Source organism: Macrosteles quadrilineatus, unplaced genomic scaffold (assembly GCF_028750875.1).
Source record: "Macrosteles quadrilineatus isolate MER2022 unplaced genomic scaffold, UCM_ALF_1.0 Scaffold_8__2_contigs__length_117827958, whole genome shotgun sequence".
NCBI lineage: Eukaryota > Metazoa > Arthropoda > Insecta > Hemiptera > Cicadellidae > Macrosteles > Macrosteles quadrilineatus.
The window spans coordinates 32,588,927-32,611,304 of NW_026542601.1; the positions used below are offsets into that span (position 1 = coordinate 32,588,927).

General features: G+C 34.0%; 1 protein-coding gene across 1 annotated transcript in view; it reads left to right on the forward strand.

Moving 5' to 3' along the window:
* LOC129000303 (zinc finger protein 585A-like) overlaps window positions 1-22,378 on the forward strand; it is a 67,944-nt gene that overhangs the window by 23,717 nt on the left and 21,849 nt on the right. The window contains exon 5 of the mRNA XM_054427265.1: window positions 6,600-6,691. The gene's annotated coding sequence lies outside the window, so the exon portion shown is untranslated. The remainder of the gene's footprint in view (window positions 1-6,599; window positions 6,692-22,378) is intronic.

Here is a 22,378-nt window from a genome sequence, read left to right on the forward strand (position 1 = left end):
AGTGAAGCAAAAACCATTGCACTGTTGAATTGCCTTATGTTTTTTATGAAGCTAGAATCATGTTAAAACATTTCTTTTAGTTCGTCATTTAATTGTGGTTGTGGCATGTTAATGAATCCATTGTGGCAACATGCGTTGAAATGTTCATTTGTGGCCTCCTCTGCGAAGTGAAATGCGCCACAATGCATGCAAGTGCTGTTAAGAGGACCTAGATTGTGAGAAACAACTCAACTCATTTTCCAGCGTTCTTCTGAAGGCAGGTTGTAAAGCGGCTTGTGGATTTCTTTCACAGTTAGGCCTTACATGACGTTCTCTTTCAGCATTTCTTGTGTCAGTTAAATTCCTGGATACTCCTCCACGTCTTGCAGGTCTTCCCCTACCCTGTCTAGTTACTTCACTCATTATAAAAACGGAATACAACAAAAATCCTGGATACTCTTCCACGTCTTGCAGGTCTTCCCCTACCATGTCTAGTAACTTCACTCATTATAAAAACGGAAAACAAAAAAAAATTAAACAAATACATTTCATTTTGAAACATTATTTAACAACATTGACTTTCTGAATAAAAGTAAACATTGCAAATAAATAAGTAACAGCTGATTAGAATGCAGACGTTTTTCAGTCCCCATGCTTTTCTTATGGTGGATATTTTACGTTATATCTCGTTTTCTGGTAACTTAATGGGAATTCTGCTTTTTTTCCCGAGTCCCTGGGGTCAAGACCTTTAATTTAAGACCTCTCCCACTTTTCTTCGACTTACCAGACGTCCACAATTTTCTGTTAAAAATTTTGTTTTACAGAATTATATATAAGGATTTTGTCTATGGTTCGGAGAAAGGTTTACAATATTTTTGTGATAGACAGGAGTGTTTGATGTAATGAGGGTTTGATGATCTTTTCTTACATTTGACCTAAAAAGATGAGCTATTGACAGTATTTACATATTATCACTAATTACACTGATTTCACTATTTTTACTATCACTATTACTCTGCTTTTTCACACACTTATTTGCATCACACATAGAGCCATCCTTCACTTCTTCGCTGTACTGAATTTTACCTGGAGCAATTACAGGCTGAGTGGTTGGAGGTGGAGAGTGGGCTGTTCTTGTGTGTCCCGGTGTGCTGGTGCTATTGTACAGATGGTTGCTTTGGGCAGGGGCGTGCAGGGGGGCATCATCACTGGAGGTTGTTCTGTCAAGGATATCAACAAAGGAAATATCTTGTAGGTGTGCACTAGCTTATCTGCCGTAGTCGTTTGACAAAATAAGAGTGTTTCATTCCGTTCCTTAATACTCTGTCAGATTTTTGATAGTAGCTAATAATCTCCACAGATGCTCCTGTTAAAAAGCTTGAGGTACAAGGATAAATTTTCAATGAAGTTTTGGGAGCTATTTGGTCTCGAACGCAACCCATGGCTGAACATACCAGTTTCTTCAGTCCTTTAGCTTTAAAATCTTCAGTTAGTTGCTGGAAAGCGGTGTTGTAGTCTTGAAGAGTCGGTTTTCCATTGTAGGTTGGTTTGGTTATCAAACTGTAGATAAGTGCCCCATCAGCAGAATTTTGACAAGCCAATAAGTTGGTTCTATGATATGGAAAAGCATTAAAAAGTTATAAGATTTACCAACACTATATAATATTTTTTTTTTCATTTATGAAAACAGCTAATTTGAACTAAGCAGCAACAAAAAACTGTGATTCACAATGAGAACTGTCAAAGTAGGATTGTTTACAGTTATGTTTATGTTTTTCATTTCATGAATAATTTGTGATATTTTGCGAATTGTTGATAATTTATTTTTCTCTATTGTTTAGGTGAAGTGGTAGAACATTATGGCTATGGTAGATGTGTAATACTATAGAATATTGTAAATTTAAAAAAGCAAATTTTATCAAACTACTCCCTTAATTATAAGGGAGGACACATCCCTTATTGCAAACGCAAAGCTTGAGTATAACTGCAATAAGCATTTTATACTTATATTCCAACCCCGTACGAAGGACCGGTACTCTGCTAGTTATGACATATATTCCACAGTCATATCCATTTCCCTGCTGTGGAGTGTTGACTTCAATTTTGTCTGCAGTATCGCTGCCTCCACTTAAGTATCTTAAGACTTTGTCACAAACAATAGTGGCACATGACATGTTATGACCTTTTATTGAGTCATAGTGAAAGAAGGTATTACACAGCTTGTCATAAACAACTACACTCCAGTGAGATCCTCCACATTGGAGGATTTGATTTATATATGGGCATTTGCCCATAGATTACTCATACCAGTCACAATCTGCGTAAGGATCATATTTTCCACTTTTTCCTCACCCATGACTTCGTTCGTTTCCCGGGCTGTCTAAAGAAATTTTTATACGATTCCGTTTATTACCTCTTGCCTGAACCGGCGTAAAATAGTCTCCTATCTTTTATAATGTTTTCAACAAATGTATCCCGACTTACCCATAGCCGCATAAAGTTGTCCAAGTGTATTTTTCACATTTAATAATGTACCTAACCTACATGACACCACCATTGCCTGTGGCCAGTATAGTTAAAAATTCCGGTGCGGGGGGGGGGGGGGGCCGCGAGCTAGGGGGGCCCGTGAGCCTTGACCGGGATTTTCGGTAAATTTTACCGGCACACGGGCCCGTGATAGTGTGTCAGGCTCAGCCACACGGGTCCCCTATCATAACAATATTATTTATATGAGAATTAAAATACGTTTTTTATGATGAAAATTTGTTCAAACCTATAGTTCAAGTAGTAGTTTACAACAGCTAAACTTACACTATTACTTGACCGATCGATATAAATTATCTACCAACCTAAGTAAAAGAATTGTCATCAGTCATGCGCGTTGCATTAATTGTCCTCGTGGATTGTGTGAAGGCGCAGTCAAAATTGGTTGCATAATAATAGGACCGTATTTATAACCAATGTGGCCTCTGGCCTAGGAAGATAAAACATTAATGTTAAACATCTTTGCCACCAAGACTGATAATCGAATATATAATAGGTTACGTACCTTGTTCCGTCTTCAGTCTTAAACTTAGTCTATGGATGACTAGTTTCGGGTACAAAGACCCATTATCAAATCCTTATTTAAAACATCATATTGAATATGCTTTATTGAGTTCTGTCGTGTCCCCCGTTTAACCTGCGTCGGTTTGTCCCGTATTCAATGTGGCCGGCCTATCGTAAATGTATTTGTAACTTTTGTTTTTTAAATGTGTAAATTTTATGTGTCGCCGACCTGCATGTATACATTGATGAAGACTTACGTCGGATCATATTAAATATGAAGTTTTAAATAAGGATTTGATAATGGGTCTTTGTACCCGAAACTAGTCATCCATAGACTAAGTTTAAGACTGAAGACGGAACAAGGTACGTAACCTATTATACATACTTCCTACCTAGCCCCCAGCGGGTGACACCATAGAGCATAGAGGATCCTCTATGCTGATTCGACTAAATAAACTTGACAATTTCGTTACGACCAAATCGGCAAATTAACCTAGGTGGCTAGGGCACTAGCTAATAAATAATTCCATTCTTTCATTGATGCTAAAGAAGGATTTTCATTTCATGTCTTACTATTAGGAGGCTGCCCTATAGATTTGTTTACTTCGCACTTTAGATGTGTTTACATCAAGTCAGGTAAAAAATTTTACTTACCTAAGGCCCTCAGGCCAAATCAGATCGGTTCAAAATCGGGTTGTTTTGGAAACGGTTGATTTTTATAATAGGCCTACAATGTCGATTTTCGAGCCGAGCAGAGCCTGGACTACAAGCTTTAGAGATCAAGCACAAAGTCAGAAAATCAAGCTTGAGCCGATTTTCTCAGTATTCAATACAATAACACACAATTAAAAGTAAAAGCTTTTATATCCGTGAGGATCACGCTCACGAAATTGAAAGATTAGGCCTACGCTTTTGCCGGGATTGCAGATATCGACGAGAACATTTCTCCGCGGGTGACGATGACGATGTCTCCGCAGCCGCAGGTGTTCAATATTTTGCCACGATTGCGAAAGACGATAATGACGTTTCTTTTTAAGCGAAAGATATATCTAGGATTTAGCCGCGATTACGGAAAAATGATTTACCCGTCACCACCGACTGGTCGCGGGGAGATATTAGGCCGTGATATTAGATTGGGCCGTGACCGTGGGAGACGATACTGCTATCTAATGATGTCATAGGTTTGATTGCATTTGCAATCACGGTAAACTATAACCATTGTTGATATATGCTTTTATTTAATCTTGTCAATGTTTTTTGTGAAAAATAAAGCATGTTTTTCTTCTTCTTCTATGATAATGTTTCTTCCGTGACTTATGACTACGGGAAGTATATACGATTTTGCCGCGATCATGGAAGACGATAATGACGCCTCGGGAGATGCCTTGTCAAGTTTATTGCAAAATTGCAAGTTTAGGCGGCAATACATGGGAAAATGGTTTTAAAGACCATTGGGAGAGGGGGGCCCGGCGATCAAACTTGCGGGGGGGCCCGCGGGTTCTTATCGCCGCCACTGATCAAAACCAATTTTTCCTAGTGCAAGCGGCGGTTAAGGCGCCCCTCGGGCGCTCCCCAACCACCGGTGCCCCTGGGCATATGCCCAGTCTGCCCTTTATAAAAGCGGGCCTGCCTTGTTGGTGTACTACATGTGGAAAATCCTTCGTATCAAAACACATTTATAATAGACATCTATTAATTCATGGCAATGAGCGTTCTCATAAATTAAATTCCACATTACATGCGGGAAATGCTTTTGTATCTAAAAGCAGAATGAATTGTTTCATACTGAAATACCTCCTAAGTGCACTACATGGGAAAAATCCTTTGCAAGTAAAAATACTATTTATAAGAGTCATGTATTAAGTGATAACAATGAGTTACCTCATATATGCATTACTTGTGAAAAATCCTTTGCATCTAAAGCAAATTGAAAGTACATACAAGGGTCGATACAGGAGAGCAACGTCATAATTGTATTACACGTGGAAAATCCTTTGTATCTGAAAGCAAATTGAAAGAACATCAATTGGCACATACAGGAGAGCAACCTCATTAGTGCATTAATTGTAAAGAATCCTCATATACATAACAAATTTGATAAATTTGTATTACTGTAAGTCATATACTTAAGCGTCCCTATAACTTTTTTTTAAAACATTCAATTAAAAAAAAACATACAATGAATCATACCAGAGCAACCTTGAAGTGTTTGTACTTACATACTGCCGTGGCTCCATAAATTTCAGTTGATCCTTCGCCTCGTGTACCTGCCTCTTTTATCCGAACTGTCTTCTACCAAGTTGATGTTTGCACCCATTGTCCTAACATCGTTCAATACTTGGTCAGTCCATCACAATTTCGGCCTTCCCAATGGACGTTTACCTCCAGGTGTGGCTCCCCAAACTTCATACAGTCTTGTTCCTTCTCCTGCCACTAAATAATGGAGAAAAAATTTGTTGAATTTTCATTTTACTATAAAAGAATTAAGATACTATATTTGGCTCTCTCAAGTATTGATATGATTTTATTCTGTTAACCAGATAAAGCATTAGCATGTGTATGAACTAACTAACGTATTAGCTTTGATGATTGATAGAACAATCAATTGTCAGTATCCTAAAGTCAATGATAATATTATAATAATATTAGCTTTGGATAATATTATGAGCTCTGAAAATCCTAATGAAATTGAATGAGTAGAGTTTTAGCTTAGATTAAACATACTCTCTTATTGATAAGTCATCAACCGTATGGATCAGAAAGACAATTTCAATGTTAGTTATGGCCGGTTTTATATAGGGATGTGTTTTTGTTTACAATTTGCTTATTTTTATATATAATTCTTCAAGAAAAGATTTTTACCAGAAAATTGTGGACGTCTGGTAAGTTGCAGAAAAGTGGGAGGGATCTAAAATAAACGTCTTGACCCCAGGGACTCGGGGAAAATAGCAGAATTCCCATAAATTTACCAGAAAACGAGATATAACGTTAAATGTTCTCCATAAGAATAGCATTAAAAGCCTTTTTACTGCTGATTTTTGTTTACTTCAATACAGCTGATCGTGATGTATCATTAAGCCAGCGGGCAATATTAAATTTAGATTACTCATTTGCCAGTCAATTCTGCAATGTATTCATTAGGGACTGTACACTCATGTACTGTACACTATATAAAACCAGGAATAACGTTACCTATCATGGTTACCTATAATAATTAAGTCTTTTTAGTTATGTCTTAGAAAGTTAAAATCCATTAAAAACCCCATATAAATTTGGTTTTTAACATTTATTTTCATAACAGTATTGTGTGCAAAAAATTCTTTGTATCTAAAAACATACAATGGTTCATATGAGAGAGTGACCTCATCAGTGGAAAATACTACATGTGAAAATCCTTCTCAAGCAAAAGCAATTACAACAAACAAATTAATTCAAAGCAATGAGCAACCTTATAATTGTAATACGTGTTAAAAGGCCTTCAATTGTAAAGACAATTAATATATATATATATTGGTCATAATAAATTATGTATGTGTGTTAGTGTTTATCTAATGAAAGTTGTGTTATTTCAGGAATGAAAATAGAACTCAGGCATAAGAAATAAGAACCAATTGCCAAACGAGTCCTAATTTGGATTGTACGTAGGACAACACCTCCCTCCACGGTAATACCTTGAACTTATAGAAATAACAGACTGAAGATTCAAACATTTAACATTACCAATAAACCACCTGATTTTTTACTAGATATTCTGATAATCTGAGTTTCACAACAATAGAAAGTGCAAAGCTAAAAATGCCAAAGCAATCCAAAGAGCTTTTTCATAAGTGTCCAATATGTGGACAATCATTAAAAAAGAAATATCAAATGAAGGTTCATATATTAAAACATACGAACGAACACCTATATAAATGCTTAACATGTGGTAAATCATTTAATAAGCTAAGTCACGTAAAAAGTCATTTGTTGACACACTCTGGGAAGTCTCCTTACAGGTGTGTTACATGTGGGAAATGCTTTGTATCTAAAGGCAATTTGAAAGAACATACAATGGTTCATACAGGAAAGCGACCTCATATATGCATTACTTGTGGAAAATCGTTTGTATATAAAAGCTTTTTGAAAAAACATACAATGGTTCATACAGGAGAGCGACCTCATAAATGCATTACATGCGGGAAATGCTTTGTATCTAAAGGAAAATTGAAAGTACATACAATGTTTCATACAGGAGAGAGACCTCATATATGCACTACTTGTGAAAAATCCTTTGTATCTAAAAGAAAATTGAAGGTACATACAATGGATCATACAGGAGAGCGGCCTCATAAATGTATTACATGCGGAAAGTCCTTTGTATATGAAAGCAATTTGAAAGAACATACAATGGTTCATACAGGAGAGCGACCTCATACTTGCATTACTTGTGGAAAATCCTTTGTATCTAAAAGGAATTTAAAAGTACATACAAGGGTTCATACAGGAGAACGACCTTATAAGTGTACCACATGTGGAAAATCCTTTGTATCTACAAGCCAATTGAAAGAACATTCAATGGTTCATGAAGGAGAGACACCTCATAAGTGTATTACATGCGGAAAATCCTTTGTATATAAAAGCAGTTTGAAAGTACATACAATGGTTCATACAGGAGAGCAACCTCATAAATGCACTACATGCGGGAAATCCTTTGTTTTTAAAAGCAAATTAAAAGAACATACAATTGTTCATACAGGAGAGCGACCTCATATTTGCATTACTTGTGGAAAATCCTTTGTATCTAAAACCAATTTGAAAGTACATACAAGGGTTCATACAGGAGAACGACCTCATAAGTGTACTACATGCGGGAAATCCTTTGTTTTTAAAAGCAAATTAAAAGAACATACAAGGGTTCATACAGGAGAACGACCTCATAAGTGTACCACATGTGGAAAATCCTTTGTATCTACAAGCCAATTGAAGCTACATACAATGGTTCATACAGGAGAGCGACCTCATAAATGCACTACATGTGGAAAATCCTTTGTTACCAAATCTAGTTATAAAACACATCTATTAATTTGTGGCAATTGACATCCTCATGAATGGAATGCATGTAAAAAAACCTTCAATTCAAAGGACAATTTGAAAAAATATATTTTGGTTCATACCGGAGATAAACACAACTGTACTAAATGTGGAAAATCCTTTTCAAGCAAATGCAATTGCAAGAGTCATGTATTAATTCATTGCAATGAGCGTCCTTATAATTGCTTCACATGTGAAGAATCCTTTGTATCTGAAAGCAAATTGAAAGAACATCAATTGGCACATACAGGAGAGCGACCTCATTAAAGCATTATTTGTAAAGAATCCTCATATAAAAAATTTATGATTAATTTGTATTACTGTAAGTCATATACTTAAGCGTCCCTATAACTTGTTTAAAAATATTTAATTTAAAAAAGGTAATTAAAAAAAACTTACAATGAATCATACCAGAGCAACCTTAAAGTGTTTGTAATTTACATACTGCCGTAGCGGATGACAACAAACTGCACTCACGGTCAAAGGAATTTACAAGGGTTGGAAGGGTAGCCCGCCTAAGCCATATGGAACTGCACTCACGGTCAAAAATCGGTCTTTCACGGCTGAACGCTTCGCTAGCCCCTTAGTCATCTGTTTATTCCGACCTCTGTCTTACTTTATCCAATACTTTATTTAATACACGTTTTAGTGTCTGTCCCAATAAATACAACAATAAATAACCTAACCTAACCTAACCTAACCTTTACAAAAGAAGCTTCGTTATAATAAGAATATAGCCTATCATGTTATCGTAAATACTATGCTAGAATTTTCTGTGCACATATATATGTGTATTTTTTGCAATGTCAGTAGTAAGTTTATTTTTTGACGTTTGGATTAATTTAATCAAAACTTTTCAATATATTTCAACTAATTTAATAAGTTTTAATCAATTCAATCATGGTGTTGCACAATGTGATATAGGCTAATTAAAAACTGACCGTGAGTGCAGTTCCGGTACCCCCAGAAAGGCTCAAAGTGACCGTGAGTGCAGTTCCGTAGTTGGATTAGGACCAGGGACTGACCGTGAGTGCCGTTCCAGCCCTCCCGCCGTAGCTCCATAAATCTCAATTGATTCTTCGCCTCAAGTACCAGCCTCTTCCATCCGAACTGTCTTCTGCCAAGTTGATGTTTGCACCCTTTGTCCTAACATCATTCAATAATTGGTCAGTCCATCTGAATTTCGGCCTTCCCAATGTACGTTTACTTCCAGTTGTACCGTAGCTCTCCAAACTTCATACAGTCTTGTTCCTTTCTCTCTTCTTAGCACATGCCCTATCCAACTTATTCTTCTTCCTTTAACCATTGCAACAATATCCGGTTCGGTGATAGTGATCTTAGCTCTCTATTTTTCCTTATCGCCACATTTCTCCCTCTTGCACTGGTCCAAATATTTTTCTTAGGACTTTATTTTCAAAAACCATGAGTTGTTTATCATTATTCTTGGACGTTACCCATGTTTCACATCCATATAACAGAATAAGTTACATTATTGTCTAATACAGGGTGTGTTATAGTCACGTAAGGTGTCTCAAATTGATACAAAAAAATAGCATACCGTACAAGGATGAAATAAAATTATTCTCCGCTAAATCGACCCAAGGCATAACGTTAAAGTGTTTTTTAACTTTTTTCTGATACAGGGTGTGCCAAAAACAGTCATTGGTTCCAATCTCGGAAAATTCAAATGTAAACATAATATGTCATGTCGTACATCATTTTAAAGTTATTTAATAGACAAACATTTTACAGGAAGCAAAAATTAATTATCTGTTTCCGTTTCTAAAAAGTGGCAGTTTTTGGGAATTTGATTTTTGAAAATTCGCAAATGCTTATTGTTTTCAAATTTTCTAATAGTAATAGGTATTTATGTATGTTTGCACAAAGATCTCGAAAACGGCTTCGAAGATTTCCTTTTCTTCAAATGTTGTAAATAGGCTATATTACTTCTGGCCTAAAAACGAGTTTACTGCAGTTAGAATTGCCAACGAAAATCTAATTATGTAGAAAAAAGAAACTGAAAGTCACATTTTCTTAACATTAGTCTTAGGGGTTGCCAAGTAACCGCATGTTGGTTAAATGAAATAACAAGGAAAAAGTAATAAAGCCGTTTTTTTTCACAATCAATTTGAGACACCTTACGTGGGACACCCTGTATAGTTGTATTTTTTCTGTGGGATAATACTTTAGATGTAATTAACTTCTTGCAGGCACCCAAACACTTATTGACATTTAATAACTTAGTAACTTCATCTTCTGATTTTTTACTGTTTATAGTTCAAGTGTTCTACATCTCAAAAATTGTAGGTAAAATAAATATGAATAAACATAAATCAGTACACAGAATACTTTGATACTTTATTTATCCTGCCCTGGCTTAGACCGACTGTCCAATCTTCTGCCATAAGAAAACCCACTTGTCAAGTTCTGAATGTTTTTCTATTTACTACTGGGCTATAATAGTACTTAAAAAAAAATCTTAATATTATTTGGCAAATTTAGGTGAAACATAACAAAGAAGTATTATAATGATGAGCGCAAGGAGTGTAACAACCAATGTATTGTATGCAGACCAAATCTGACAAGGAGAATAACGTAGAAATGTCACTATAAGACAATATTGTGAAAACTTGAGTTATTTTGCTAGGACCTATCCAAACTTTGATGAGTTAGTTGAACATCTGTAATGCTTCATGCAGTACAGAGAACATAGAGATCATTGGAATCGTCTTATCCAAGAATAAAAATATATGAGCTGTCTTCAAGTCAGCTGCATCATTCTATTTGAGGTAAAACAAATATCTTGGATGTTGTTTAAACGAGTGAAATCTTACTAATATTATAAATGTAGTGATGGGCGATACGGGCCAATGTATCGATACTGCGTATCGTATTGTTTATTTATAATTTTTTTTTAAATTTAAATATCTCAAATATTCAAGCTGCATAGACAAATACTATGTTACTTACAAGCTTGAAAAGAGGGTTAGTGCTTGTAATCTTACCTCAGAAAACCCGTTTCCTTCCTGTGTCTTTTTATTTGTATCAAACATACACACATAACCTCCAAATTCCGGTAAACCCTCAAAATTGGAAAACATTTTGTTATTGATTTCCTAGTTTTTACACAGGGATAATTAATTGAACCAAAAAGTACTAGTAATGATGGTGGGTATGCCACTTACACATTAAATAGTATAATATGGATAATGAGGGTCCCCACTTCCATTAATGGTGGCCCTAGTCACGGCCGCCTTTAACCGTCAGGCCGCGGCCTGGTAGAATTGGCAACATCGCAAGTGGTATGTTGTTCAGTGACAGACGTCCCATAAGATAACATGGCAGACAGGTGACATCAGCTCATTAATTCCCACTTTAATGATTTAAATTTAAATTTATGAACATAAATTAATTAAAATATTGAAAATAAATCATACAGAATTGAAACCGGAAACAATATGAATTAAAATCTATATCTGTACGTTTTTAAGCGGAGTCAATATTGTCATAGTCCAGTAACCAATCTTTCGTAAATACACAAATACCATTAGCTACTTCCAAACAAAAACAGCTGTTACAACACCACTTGCGACGTTGTCACAGTTCGAAGGCCGCGGGCGGCCATGCCCTAGTTTTGAGGTTTTTTGCAAAACATAGGTGAAAATACATGTTTTATCAGTGTTTTTGAAGATGCTAGAGTAAAATATCAAATTTCCACTACTACTTTTGAGGGGAGGAAGATGGGAAGACAAATTTCTTGCCATAAAAATAAGATTTATATTAATAAATAAACAATACGATATTCGATACGATATTGGCTAGGTGTATCGATACGGGCATATCGATACACTCCCACGTATCGATACAAAATATCGATATTTTGAGGTCCTTGTATCGATATCTGTATCGATACGTATCGATACGCACATCACTAAGTGAAAGTTTGTGTGTTTGTTTGAAGCTCAATCACGCATAAACCACTGGACAGATTGGGCTGAAATTTGGCATGATAATAGCTCACATCCCCGATTAACATATAGGCATATGCTTATATAAAAAATCCTTTCGGGCTCCGCCCCAGTGGCTCTGTGGTTCATGTTAACCTTATGAATATTCATATTTAAAGGGAATTAAAGAATTTAGTCAGTTGTTTTAACTAAAAAAGTTGTTTCTATGATAAACAAAAGCATTAAAAAGTTATAAGATTTACCAACAGGGTGCAGTACTATATTTTTTTACATTTATGTAAACAGCTAATTTGAACTAAGCAGCAAAAAAAAAACTGTGATACGCAATGAGAACTTTCAAAGTAGGATTGTTTACAGTTAGTTATGTTTATGTTTTTAATGTCAGGAATAATTTGTGATTTTTTGCTAATTCTTAATATTTTTTTTATTGCTTTGGTCAAGTGGTAGGGTATGGTAGATGTATAATACCATAGTATACCGTCAATTTAAAGAAGCAAATTTTATCAAACTTTGTCCTCCCCCATTGTAAACGCAAAGCTTGTTTGATATATTTAAATCAAATCCGGTAATTTTTGTTAAGTTAACTACACGCTATCAAAGTTTCAATAAAAACAAACCTCATTACCGTTCCTGTTGTAGCAAACTCTTTAAAATTAATATTATTTTAATAAAAAATATATCTGACAATTTTAAAGGGGATTGTTTTTGGAGAAATCCGGTCATGTTAAAGGGAAATTCTCTTGGACTAGAGGTTTTGCTGTGGCTGGGGTATTATAATTATAATTACATAAAGGTTGTAATTTCCTTGACAGCCATTACACTGTCTAACACCCTATGATTTAATTTGAAAAGATAAACTTATTGAAAAGAGTACTTACTAAAAACCCTACTTATATTTGATGCAGTGTTGCCGATTACTAGGGAATTCCACGGAATATTGGGTTGGTTGTTCCATGGATTTTCCAAGGATTTCATTGTACTAACTTTAAAAATATTTAAATTTAAATATATTATTAAAATGTTATGTGATATAAAAAATATATTGGACAGTATTTAAATTGACGATTCAGTACTTGGGTTGCTTGTGTAGGCAGTGACAAAAAACAGTAAATTACAAAAATACATTTCATGCAATTCATCAGTGAACTGGATTGGATGGCAATGACTGGACTGGGATTGGAACTGAGCCCACAGATTAAAAACCAAAGCAAAGCACTATTGACTGTTTCAAGAGTATGTTTTTTATGGTTAGTGTTTAGATCTGATCCCCGAAACTCTCCAGCGATAACTAACTAACTTAAAAGTTGTTTTGAGATTTTGTTCCTACATTTTTAATGAATTTGAGATATTTTCAGAGTGTTTTAGTGATTTTGAATGTAATTTCAGTTAAATTAGTGAGTTTGCGATGTCCGGATAATATATAAACCTTTTTAAGTGAATTCAAACCAAGTTCATAGTTTTAAGTTGATGTTTGTGTTTAATTTGGGGTTAGGAAATCAAAATTAAAATATCTGTAATCTTTTGGTTACTAGGCAACATGAAAATAATGCATTCAAAAATTTCTTTTGGTTCTCTCATAAGAACAATACTGATTATAGTGCTGGTAAAAATATTGGTTTCAATCTGTAGACAAGAAACCATACATATTTCTCTTAAAAATATTCATCCTGAAATTAACATGAGATGTATATACTTCCAAATTTCAAATGATTTTTCATAATTCAGTTAATTTGTGTTTTTACCAGGAAAGTTTTGGGGTAGTTTTGATTTTTTCAATTTCTTATGTATTTTGAGGTGCTGAATCCGAATCTGAGGTTTGCCAACAAAAATTCTTGACGCAACATTGACAAAAATGAGAAAAATATGGAAAAAAATTATATTTTTTGTAATATTTAGCTTATAACTAAAAAACTATCAACTTTTTGTTATTAGTCTATATTATAAAAATTAAAGTACACAAAATTTGCTACAAAATGCACCCCTAATGTAGTAATCTCCGATGAACCGTTTAGGCTCCGGAGCTATTTGAAAATTGGAACATTTTGTGTTAGTTTTTAAATTTCTCCAATTATTCTGTAATGACATATATTTATTGTATATGCCCAGGCAAAGGTCTTATATAAATCCAAAGTGTTAAAATTGATTAATTTTGTGTTACTGAACCGTTGACTTTTTATTTAGTGTACAGGAAAGTTACACAAACTGTTGCCGTTTAAATTATCCTCGCTCAGAGGGTTGTAATGATGCAGGTTCTGGCAAACGTTTCGATGCATTATTTGTGAGCATTCTAGGTTGTTCATCTGGACAATTAAAAAAAGGTTAAAAGTAAAAAAAATACACATAATAATAAGTGATACCAAAATCAAAACTATCAAAATTAAATAACACCAATCTTTTAATCATGTAATATCTTATGCACTTGATGACGTGATATTTAGATATACGTAAATAATAAAATGTTATGTAGGCATATACTGTTGCTAAGCATTTACATTGTGTGTAGATTTGATAGATCGTAGGTCCTAGGGCGTAGGGCATAGGCCTACATGAGAGTGGTAAGGGTTAATTGACTTAAGATAGTCAATACAAATTTTGGCTAGAAAACTAAATCCAACGTTGCCTCACTGCCCCCAACTCAAGCAGCTTTGTGGACATAACTCGCTTAGAGTTTACATTTACATTCGGGTGAATGAATGGGGGTGAAAAAATTAGTATTGGCCTATGGTAACAGTGCCAATCACTCTAAGCCATGCATCGGTCTTGAAATTTTACACAGAAAATTGTATAATGGGTGCCAATACGATTGAGGATGTACAATGGGCTGTGATGCTAGAATCTAAGTAAGTAAGAAAGTAAGTATAGTACCAAACGCACATTCCTTTATTTATTAACTTGTTAAATCTACACACAATATAAATGTTTAGCAGTATATGCCTACATAACATTTTATTATTTACGTATATCTAAATATCACGTCATCAGGTGCATACGATATTACATGATTAATAGATTGGTGTTATTTAATTTTGATAGTTTTGATTTTGGTATCACTTATTATTATGTGTATTTTGTTTTTTACTTTTAACCTTTTTTTAATTAACCAGATGAACAAGCTAGAATGCTAAAAAATAATGCATCGAAACGTTTGCCAGAACCTGCCTCATTACAACCCTCTGAGCGAGGATAATTTAAACGGCAACAGTTTGTGTAACTTTTCTGTACACTAAATAAAAAGTCAACGGTTCAGTAACACAAAATTAATCAATTTTAACACTTTGGATTTATATAAGACCTTTGCCTGGGCATATACAATAAATGTATGTCATTGACAGAATAATTGGAGAAATTTAAAAACTAACACAAAATGTTCCAATTTTCAAATAGCTCTGGAGCCTAAACGGTTCATCGGAGATTACTACATTAGGGGTGCATTTTGTAGCAAATTTTGTGTACTTTAATTTTTATAATATAGACTAATGACAAAAAGTTGATAGTTTTTGAGTTATAAGCTAAATATTACAAAAAATATAATTTTTTCCATATTTTTCTCAATGTTGCGTCAAGAATTTTTGTTGGCAAACCTCAGATTCGGATTCAGCACCCCAAAATACAAAAGAAATGGAAAAAATCAGAACTACCCCAAAACTTCCTCGCTATGAGTAAATTTAAATACAAATTTACTGGATTATCAACAAAAAACAAAATGTTAGATAGAACAAAGAACAGAAAAAATAAATCTAAATGGAAAGTTATTTGGCGATCACTTAACCTAAAGCTTTATGTATCTTACTTCTTTTTGATTAATTTGATTCTTTTATGTGGAGACATAGAAGAAAACCCTGGGCCTGAAAATAGCAATGACGTATCAAAAGAAGAGTGTCCATTTTGTAAAAAACATTTTTATAGACTTAAGTCTCATATCAAGGCAACTCACGACAATTATTATATAACAGAATCAGATAATTTAAGAAAAAGTAGAACCAGAACCTGTAGTTATAGTTCCACAAAACTGTGGTATGAACTTAGAGACTTCGAGATAGACCTTTGGGCATCAAATTGTTTGCAGCTTCCCCTAAATTGTGTATTTATTCCTCCAGCTGTAGTACATTTGCTGCGTGTGGGAAGCGAAAGTTTTGTCCTTAAAACAATCAAAGATGAAATGAAATTGTCAAAAAGTGAATTTATTTTCTTAATAATAAATAATAAAACTAATGAGGAAAAGGAGAATGCTTGTCATTGGTCTCTGTTGATCTGTGACGTATATAAAAACACAACATATCATTTTGACTCAAAATCTCCATCCAACAGTCAGATTGCCAAGAAAATGACCGAAAGACTGAGTAAATGCAGCTTGGGAACTGATGAGATTAATATGATAGAAGTAGATTGTCTTCAACAACGTGGAAGAGTTGAGTGTGGTGTGTACTGCCTACATTTTGCAAAAATTGTTTGTAACAGAATAATAAACAATAACTTAACCATATCGGACAAGATGTATAAACAGGATTTTATTGTAGGTAATATCTATAATGAAATTGAATGTCTAAAAAAACAGAGTTTAAATGTCCCTAATAATAAATGTCAATCAACTAAGATTAGAAATAAATCGTTGGAAGGCATAAAGCAAACCTCATCTGAAGATCATAAATTTCAAAAAAGTGAGGAATGTAACAGTAAAGTCGATCAATCAAATGATCAAACTTGTGGTGAATGCGGAAAACTCTTTAAAAGCAAAAAAGGATTATCTCTCCATATTTCAAAGAGCCACCACAATAAACATCGTGATATAATTCTAAACAAGTATTGTCCAGAAAGCTCAAAAACACAGTCTCCAGACAAATTGAATGATAAAACAAACAATATGCCAAGCAAAGTAAATAGCGAAAGTGATCGCATAAACAAGGATCTCGATTCTTGGTTAACAGTCTTCAATGAAGAACAAACACACTTTGAGTTATTCTCTGAAAATTTTGATAAGTTTTCCAAGTTTTTATCTCACGCTTTACACGATCTTCCTGGGCCTAAACATCCTTCTTACAGGTTTTATAAATTAAGGAAAAAGAAACAAGACTATCCTCAAAATAGTAATTATAAGAAATCATCCAACCCAGAAAGGAAAACTAAAAACGAAAGGAAAAAGAGAAAAGAAAAGTATGAATATGATCTGATCCAATTTGAATACTATAATAGGCGTAGGAAAGCTGTGAGAAGGATAATCGGAGACGGTAATAAAGGATGTGAAATTGATCTAAAAACATTACACGAAGGTTTTACCACACGTTTCTCTAATCCTAATGAAAATATGAAAATGTCATATAACAATGTAGAAGACACAATAGTGAAAGACTTAGATTCGCATTATAATAAAAAAATTACTGTAGAAGAAGTCGTGAGAGCAATAAATGCAATAAAAATTGACACTTCTCCGGGACCTGACAATATATTAATGAGAATTGTAAAACTTAAGAAAGTAGCAAAGATCCTCTGTTCAATTTATAACACAATACACCTTACAAACCAGATACCTTCATCATTTCAAAGAGCACGAACTATTTTAATTGATAAAGGCGGAGACAAAAAAGAGGTTAATAACTGGAGACCAATCACAATATGTTCTGTTTTAAGGAGAATATTAGAAAAAATATTGGACAAAAGACTAAAAGAGTATATAAAATTTAACCAGTTTCAAGGAGGTTTTTCTAATACCCCTGGTTCCCATCTTAATACAAGTATTCTAAATGAGGTATTGAGATCAGCAAAATCAAAGAAAACCGACTGCTGTATTATGTTTCTGGATATTGAGAAAGCGTACGACAATATCGGCCATAACCACTTATCCTCAGTCTTGCAGGAGTTACCTATTCCTAGGAAACTGATTGAAATAATAATTAAACTCCAAATAGGCAATGTTACAAAAGTTGAAACTCATAGAGGGAAAACAAAGGACATCAAAATACAAAGGGGTGTAATGCAGGGATCTCCATTGTCACCCACTTTGTATAACCTATGTATTGACCATATCCTCTCTGAAATATCACAACATGCCGTAAGTGAGGAGCTAGGGTATAAGCTATGCAAGGACATGCCTTCTTTAAGTATTCTAGGATTCGCTGACGATACCATTTTAATTGGTAAGAATAGAGAAAGTGCTCTTGTATTATTCGATTCGATTTGTGACTTCTTCAGAGAAATTGGATTAACTATAAATATATCAAAAACTAAAATTATTAACATTGAAAAAGGTAGATTACAAGAGGAAAATTTCCAAATATGTTCAAAAGAAATAAAATCTATAACATTTAATGAAAAAATTAAATACTTAGGAGTAAATTTTTCTGAAAGCATAGTATTTGACTCTGAAAAAACAATTAGTTCATTGATAAACAAAATTGAAAAATTAACATGTTCTCCTTTTTTAAGGTCTGAACAAAAAATGTATGTATTGAATCATAATATTTGGCCATCTTTAATATATCCTTTTCAAACCGCACCAATTAAGAAAATTACAATGAAATTCTTTGACGATGTTGATAAAGTGATAAGATCAACAACAAAGGAAATCTTAGATCTTCCAAATGATATGCCAAATTCTATGTTTTATACAAGTACTAAAAACAAAGGGATTGGGTTATGTAAATCAATGTGGGAATCATCAATCCAACATATAAACATATGTCGCGTATTAAAACAAACAGGAAACCCCTACTTACTTAATATTCGTCAATTTGACGAAGAAATTAGGTTTTGTCTGGAAAAATTGAATTTAAGTATTGAATTTATCGAATCAAAACCCAAGATACTGCGAGAAACCTTACGAGACTTAGAGTATCAATACCCCCACCACAGCAAACCTGCAGACTAAGCGAATTTCCATTAACCTGATTAGATTTACACTAAAATGCCTCCATAAAAATAGCACATTCATTTCCTATTTAAATAGAATACGTTTAACGAGTACTTAGGTTTGCTGCAACAGGGAGGGTAAACAAGATTTTTTTTATAAAATGATAATAGTTTAGTAAGAAATAAAAGTATTTTCCAAAATCGATCAAAATATGTTCATAAACAAGCAAACTACAACAGTTGACTTATTCTCCATAAAAATAACATGGGAATTTTAAAATTACAATTTTTTGAATTTTACTCCGTAACAATTAGGCGCATAATAACGCTTCAATATACTAAATTATTTGTTTTTTTAAGCTCTACAAAATGGTTTAAAAATAAATTGTGAAATTTTGTGTTTTTAGGGTCAAAAATGGGAAAAACCTATTTTTACCCCATAAAACCCCCCATAAACCCCCGTTCCCATAGTCCGATCATGCTGGTTCGCGAACTCATTCAAGTTTATCCCGCCTCACACCTTCAAACCAAATTTTATCAAAATCAGACAAAAATTACTCAAGTTATCGTGCGGATGGACACATATATATATATATATATATATATATAGATATATAAAAATTTGAACAAATGGTGTTTTTGGCCTCTGGGGACATCAAAATGAAAAAGTAAATCGGTCCCGGGCTTAGGTCTTACCATGAGACCTACGGTAATAGCTACTTCCCTATAGGGAAATTCGCTAAAATTGGTGTAAACTTCCATACAAAGGGAATGGGGTGGTTCTTTTCAAAGAATGTAACAAGATCAATAAAAATTTGGCTAGAGGTTGTGGCCTCACAGAAGCTGAGTTCAAACAATACTTGAAAATGGTCGGAGACGTTATTCCTCTTAGAAGTCTTCATGGGAGATCCAGGGACGGGAACCAGTGCAGGCATTGTCCTGTATCTGAGAAATTTACTCTTGAAACTCTTGCCCACGTCCTTGGAAAGTGCCCATTTAGTAGTCTTCTACGAAATACCCGCCACCATACCATCAGAAAAATCATAGCTGATCAATTCAGAAAGAAAAGTTACGAGGTCTATGAAGAGGTCACGGCTATAGAAGAAGAGGGCTCTGTGAGGCGGAGTGACATCATTGTTATAGACAAGGAGAAAGATTTCGGTCTCATTATAGACCCAACAGTTCGTCTTGAGACAAATGAAAATCAGCCACAGGAAGTCCATGAAGAAAAAGTAAATATTTATAAGAAAACTATCCCATATTATTCAGAGAAATACAAAATATCAAAATTCAAAGTATATGGACTACTCATTGGATCAAGAGGAACAATTCCTCAACAAGTTGAGAAATTTTGGAAGAAATTCAATTTGGAAAATCAAGTGCTATATTTAATATCTTTAACAGCCATAAAATTTTCTATTAATATTATAAGAAACCACCTATATAACAATTATCATAATTAGGTTTAAACAAACTTGCAAAATTTAATGTAATATTATTCTTTGTTCTACAGCAGACTACAATGTGTAGTAAGATTTCAATTTTTAAAATAAATTTGAATTTATATGATTTATATTCTCCTAAAATTTAAAACTCATGTTGTACAACAACAACATTATTGCTGCTAAATAATGGAGAATCAATTTGCTGAATTTTCATTTTACTATGGAAGACTTGAGATATTATATTTTTCTCTCTCGTGTATTGATATAATTTTATTCTGTTAAACAGATAAAGCATTAGCATGTGTATGAACTAACTAACGTACAGTATTAGCTTTGACGATTGAGTACCCTAAAGTCAATGGTAAGCTTTGGATAATATTATGAGCTCTGAAAATCCGAATGAAATTGTATGAGTAGAGTTTTAGCATAGATTAAACATACTCTCTTATTGATAAGTCATCATCTGTATGGATCAGAAAGACAATTATTTCAATGTTAGCTACGGCCGGTTTTATATGGGGATGTGTTTTTGTTTACAATTTGCTTATCATTGTATACAGTTCTGTAAGAAAACATATTTACCAGAAAATTGTGGACGTCAGGTAAGTCGCAGAAGAATGGAAGAGGTCTTAAATTAAAGGTCTTGACCCCAGGGACTCGGGAAAACAGCAGAATTCCCATAAATTTGCCAGAAAACGAGATATAACGTAAATTGTTCTCCATAAGAATAGCATTAGAAGCCATTTACTGCTGATTTTTGTTTACCTCAATACAGCTGATCGTGATGTATCATTAAGCCAGTGGGCAATATTACATTTAGATACCACATTTGCCAGTCAATTCTGCAATGTAATGTACACTATATAAAACCAGGAATAACGTTACCTATCATGGTTAACTATAATACTTAAGACATTTTAGTTACAACTTAAGACAGTTGAAATCCATAAAAAAAAACCAAATCAATTTGATTTTTAACATTTCTTTTCGTAACAGTATTGTATGCAGAAAATCCTTTACATCTAAAAACAATATAACTAGGATTGCTTTCATAGCAGTGAAAGCCATTTGAGCGGAACAATCGTGTTTCATGGTTTTTAATAAAACAATAAATGAACAAATATTTATAGATATAATACAAAATACAAATGTTCCAACACTCTGCACTGTTAGGCTTTATTACTACTTCCTTCTCCACTTCCAACGTCGTGAACCTGTTTTCCTCCCTTCCCATAGCATTTTAGTATCGCATATATATTAATGTATGTAACTGCCAAAAACGTTTCCACACTCTGCAATGCCAATCTTTACTACTTTCTTCACCACTTCCTACGTCATGGATCTGTTTCCTTCCCTTCCCATAGCATTTTAGTACTGCAGAAACATTAATGTAACTGTAAAAAACGATTTCCCACACTCCGTACTGCCAGCTCTTACGACTTCCTTCACCACTTACTACATCATGGACCAGTTTCCCTCCCTTCCCATAGCATTTTAGTATTGCAGGTCCATTAATGTAACCGCCACAAACGTTTCCCACACTCCGCACTTCTCGCCTTTACTGCTTCCTTTACCACTTCCCACATCGTGGACCTGTTTTAGCTTGCCATGTATGAGATGGATCCCTGAATGTGATTCACCGACGAATTGTGTAAGATAGTTTTATTTAACGTTATTTAGCTACGTAAATAAAATCTGTTAAATACTGTACCTAAGTTATATATGACTGTACCTTTTCGATCAGTGGTTGTTTCCAAATTGCGACTTACATAAAACTTTTGCTGTATTATTTGATCAGTTGTCGGTTTTTTCACTTTGTACTGTGTTTAAGTTGTGGCTTGATTTTAACATATGCCATGATTCTTTGTTTTGTTTACATTTACGTCGTTATTTTGGCGGTGGGGCACACGGAAGATTTCTAAGGTGCCGTTTGACGTCACTAACTGCTGACGTCACTAACTACTGCGTCTGAAGAAACAGACAATTTTATAATTTTTTATTATTAAATTAAACTGTCATAACCTA